Source organism: Anneissia japonica, unplaced genomic scaffold (genome assembly GCF_011630105.1).
Source record: "Anneissia japonica isolate Jap-2015-1 unplaced genomic scaffold, ASM1163010v1 scaffold287979_len241728_cov154, whole genome shotgun sequence".
Lineage (NCBI taxonomy): Eukaryota > Metazoa > Echinodermata > Crinoidea > Comatulida > Comatulidae > Anneissia > Anneissia japonica.
The window spans coordinates 79966-85740 of NW_022748523.1; the positions used below are offsets into that span (position 1 = coordinate 79966).

At 34.5% G+C, this 5775-nt stretch overlaps 1 protein-coding gene across 1 annotated transcript in view; it reads right to left on the minus strand.

The window, feature by feature from the left end:
- LOC117120904 (spectrin beta chain, non-erythrocytic 1-like) overlaps positions 1-5775 on the minus strand; it is a 68928-nt gene that overhangs the window by 43878 nt on the left and 19275 nt on the right. The gene's annotated exons all lie outside the window — the stretch shown is intronic.

Genomic DNA, 5775 nt, shown 5'->3' on the forward strand with positions numbered 1-5775 from the left:
TACTCGTACCAACGTCCGCATGTCGCGCTAGCCTTATCCTACTCTAGGCCTAGACTAGCTAGGATGGTATAGGCCTAGCCTTGAAGGGACGAAGGTCCCAATGAAAAAAGTCGCTCTTTAACAGCTAACATTGTCTATTTAACATCGCAATAATTCATTATTACACCTATAGTTGTTTTTTGAATTGTACTCTACAAATCTCAGCCGATACCTCGCACAACTGGCTAACGTCTCTATCTATTGTCGTGACGTCATGGCTCGCACTTGTGATATGTCTCGCACTTGTGATCAAATAACACGCTGGCTCGCACTTTGGCAACACTTTTTGGCAGTCAACTCGCCCCTAGAAAACACGCCCCATAAAAAAAATGTACACTTTCTAGACCATGCAGTCTTACATTTTCCACATACATAGACATTTTTGAAACTTTATTAAAAAAACCTAAACCATAATTCACCACACTATAGACACTTTTTGACAAAAATGAAAAATTACGACTTTGTTACCCAATGAGAAGTGTTCTAATATAGACAATGTGTCGTGTCTCATATTATTTGTTATAGTTTTATTATTCATTACTTAAATAATTTTGTTCGAAGAACATTTATATGCAGTTGTACTTCGCAGCACTTCACTTACAATTTGCACTTTCTAGTCTTCTACTGGTACTATTAACATTTATGCTGTTATATGTCTGTGAGTAATACTTGTCATATCATGTCCAATGAATTCTCAAAATAAACTGACAAACTTTTTTATATCACTACAGATGTACACACTCCAATGGATATTTTCTTTGTGCCTAAAATTGTACCACTTGTAAAAGAAATGCTTGGAATTTTTTCTTCAAAAAGAACAACCCAATTTCAACAATTGGTTTAATGAGCCAATAAAAAGACGCCAAGAATATTGTCAATTGGCAAAGGAATAAAAAAAACCAAAAAAAACACAACTATACAGAAAAAAAAAACCCATTATGGGTGATAAAATTACTAAAGTAGTTACTGCAAAGGTTAAAATGGCTTGAATGGTCCCAATAAACTATATCAATCAAATAAGGTATACTGTACCAGTTAGAAATAGCACCCATTATTTGGCATAATGCAAATTTGAAAGATACAACCTAATGGGCCTCTTTACAGAATACAAATTTTGTACTTTTGTATTTTGTACACTGAAATACAGTACTAAAATAAATTGCATTGAATAGACAGATTCTCTACTCTGCGAGGCCCATATAGCATTAAAGTAGTACTTATCTATCTAGTCTGGCTACTAGTAAACAGTAGTGGATCCAGAGAAAAATATGGATAGGGACCATGCGATGTGCGAAGTGCAGTGTCGATGAGTGGGAAGGTGGTGTTGAGATTTTGCTTAGAAATGCTTGACCACAGAAACTGGTTATAGAATTTAAATCCAAAAATACCTTGATAGCTAAGCTTGTTTTGGAGTCTAGTGATCACCCCTTTCTCTTTCCTTTTTTTCTCTTTTCTTCCATCCCTATTTATTCTCTCATTTTCTTCTGGGGAATCTATCCCTGGTCAAATTTTACTTATTCACCTATTATTTTATAAAGGAAGATGGGCTTGCTCCTAAAGACCAACAGCATTAAGATCTAACTGTAGAAAAGTAGACTAACAACAGAGTGAAATAGATGGGTTGCAGAACATGACAGGTCCTTTAATTCCTCAGTGTTATCATCAGCTTTATCATGGCAGGAAGTCTATCATATCTTGACTGATTTGCCACACCCACCATAGTTGGCCCAAGGCAGAAGAATGTAAGGTTATGTCACCTCTAGATGCCTAAAAATGGCACTCTCGGGGCAGAGCTGTAAGTGGCTTACAAAATGATTAACTTTTCTAGCAATACACCATTGGCAGGGCTACCTGTACTATAGGTGCCCCCACTGGCTATACCTAGTAGGTCTAGCTGGCATTGCCCCTGGTTTTGCTCAAGACAGACATTTATCCTGGCCCATGATTGGTTAACAAAGACCAGATTTCAAATATAAGATAGAGGTTTTCCAAGTATTATGGCTGCTATTGTTAAAAGAAAGTATTAGAACACACAACTGGTTCTCACGTCAACCACTAGGAATTGAAAACGTTAGATCGCTTTTAAGTACTGTAGTGGAACTCTGGAGAAGAAACATTAATAGCACAGACAGGAAACTTGATTGTAGTACTCAGCTTGAATTACTACATAACTAGCAACCTGATCATTACAATAGTGTTATATAACAATCTATACTACAAGTTCATAAGGAAATGCAATACAATGAGGTATATTGGTATAGAGGCCATAGCATTTCTATACACAATAGGCCCTACGTTTAACATTAATACGACGATACAATGATGTTTAGTTATCTGTTCAGTCTGTTAATATTGGATTTCATCTTAGTGTTTTGGTTTCATTAGGAGAACTTTGTATCTTTCACCGCCACATATTTCTTTTCTGTTAGCACATTGAGACTTCTAAAATATCCCTGCCAAGAGACTATTATAGCCGTGTACATACTGCTGTTAATCTGAACCCACAACAGACTGAATAAAGTCAACAAAACAGGTTTATCAAAACATAACTTGAACACCAAATCAAAACACAACTGTGGGAATTCTGATTTGTGTTACCACTCTCGCAAAATAAAATATGATATGCATGATTGAATTGAGCATAACAAGGTATAATATTGATCTACTGTACATAGTATATCAATTCAAGCGTGCACAAAACAAGAGCTTTCACCCCTTTATATACTGCCGAAATTTTGATTCTATTTTTCATCAGGACCGGTCAGGATCATTTTACATTAAAATGGAAATAAACAATTTTTATACCTTGTTAAACCTACTTCTTATCAAATTCCGACTAAATATAAATTAATCTAATGCTAAACAAATAATTTTGTACAGCATGCAGTCTAAATACATACAATCTTTATGGAAAGAAATTTTCAGCTACATTCAAGGAAATCTCAGAGAAAAACAAATTTGTAGTCAAGATTCACCTAATTTCTTGTGCTATTTAAAGTTCATATAAATTACTTGTTTATCACTAGCAACTACAGTACAGTACTTCCCACCTAAACAATAAATAAAGACAATGTCAATAGGTTATCAGTCAGGCCCCTTTTGTGTTCAACAGATGATGTGGTCCAGGGTTAACCTGGATCAACAAGTCAACAGTTAGCATAGCATAAGACAGACCTACATATTGGTGGTATGCCTCATTTGACAAGAAAATATTCTGGCCTTCATCAGCATTACATATGCACTAAGCATAAGGAAAATGAATCTTGAGATCACGTTCCTAGATTCTTATAAAGCACCTAGGGCTAGGCTGACAAAAAATCTTTAATACAAATTTAGGCGTCAAGTACAGGTATATCTTTACTACACTGGCGAAGCAACAGCATGAGCCTATAGCAATATTATAGTGCCCTTAAATGTGGATGGTTCAAACATAAATGTCTTCAACAGTATAGTAAATATTGTGTCATATTATTATCTCAGTTATCAGAACAAATGCCTATCAAACACATACTCCACTGGAAGTACTATAGTTTGCTAATGAATCAAACCATTTGTTATCAAAAATGGCCCGCTTCCAAGACAAAAACCACATTATGCGGGCGTAGTCATCTTGCTTAGAACAGTGTTAATAATATTTCAGTCTTTTCATCCCACCAACAAGGTCTCTGTACTGTACATAAAAACTATACTTGATTTATAATATTTTTTAATGGAGCTTTCTTTTTTAATTTACAATGCATTCAATATTTATTAAAATTGCTTTTCATGGGTAAATAATTGTTAGAAATACAGAGTCAAAATAAATAAGCATGGCTAATAATTTTCTACTCTAAATATATTGAATTACAAATACCACTCAAAACAACGAATACACAATTATTATCCAATTAAATCATCAAAGGCTTTCTCATCTGCCAGTACTTGGTCACGCCTCATTAATTAACGTAAGGAATACTGCATTTGTAATACGCAACAAGGATCATGGACTGCACAGTTCAGAATATAATTATAGAAAATGGCGTAAGTCTGTGTCAAGACGTTAAAAACATTAGATATGCATTGGATAGAATATCAACTGAAGTAGTTACAGCTGACTGATAAGCCCGAGATAGGTATGTACTATAGCTCTGTACTGCACCTACCTATTTTATTTTATTTATTTATTTATTCTTTCTTTATACTGAATATACACTTTCAATACATAGTACTGATTTCCAAAGTGGTTCAGTTCTTATCTACAAAAACATTTTAAAAGCAGAAAATAACAAAGAGACCTAGGCCTAGTTTATGCCAGTGTAAGTAGTATCAGTGCAAATATATAGGAATTTGGGTCAACCCCGATTTTACGAATACCCAAATTTACGAACGGCTCTGGGCCCGTGCCGTTCGTAAGTGAGGTGTTCTAAGATGTGTATAAGAGACCATGTACACACATACATACATACATACATACACACATACACACACCCACATACATACACACATACACACATAATATATACAGTATATATACCTAGCCAATGCCTTCCCACTTACTTTTTATACAGTGGCAGATCCAGGAATTTCAAAATAGAGGGAGCCCAGGGAGAGACTTTCAGAGATGGAGAGTGTAGACCACCTCAATCCCACTATGGTTGGACTGTGGTAATAAAATTTATGATTATTTTTTACCTCAGAATAATGGCTGGAAGTAGCATTCTCAGACTAAAATTTAAATATAATTTCCATTTTTTTCGACCCGGCTGGAGCTCTTACCCCTTGAATCAGGCACTGTTATCAAGGCATAGAGAGATTTCTAAAAACATAAGTTTTTATTCCATGCCATGATTACTTCAGCTCTTCTTTCCTACTTTACTTTCTACCCGCAACACTACAGACTTTGTAAACATAAACGTGACAGGCAGCAGAACATGGTCAATGATGTTTTATTATCATTCACTCGCTTGTTATAAAACAAGGTTATATATCTTTTATTGTTTTGTTGTAGACATAACTAGGGAAAACTTTACTTTACAGCTTGTTAAGAACTTGATGAACACAAGATAAATGTCCTTGAAAAATATACTGTAATGAACTAAAAAATTGAAAAATCGAATTCAGTATAATTGTTTACTACTACTACTACTACAAATTCTAATCAGTTGAAAATATGATGAAAAAATTATTTTCCTTGCAAGAAAGATTATGCACAGACAATACTGTTTCATATTCCTTGCAAAATAATAGTAAATAAGCTGGTATTTTGTAGTATAAAATCTATACTCAATACTGTACATTTTCAATTTTTGACAGCTTGTATAAAATTGTGAATGATTTGCTTAGTGGATATTGGCCCTTGAAAAAACAATTTTACAGTTGATTCTATTACTAATGACAAATCAAAAATTCCCTCTAGAAAATAATATTTAGGTCCCTTTTAATTTCTCCAGATACATCAGACAACTTAACAAACTGCAACCAAGCTTCACCTCAATATTCATTTGTTTCTCTCCGCCCACAGCATTCAACATTAACACTAGCTTCTACACAATTTGCATACTGTCACTAAACAAAAAGCAATACAGTAGAACCCCTCATTTACGAACCCCGATTTTACGAATTCCCGATTTTACGAACGTAACATAAAGGTGATGACGTCACAAAAATTGAAGCGAAAGATTTTTTAAAAAATAACCCGCTCGAATTGTGCCTGTTATTACCATGCATACAACACAACACACCATACTATACAGTACT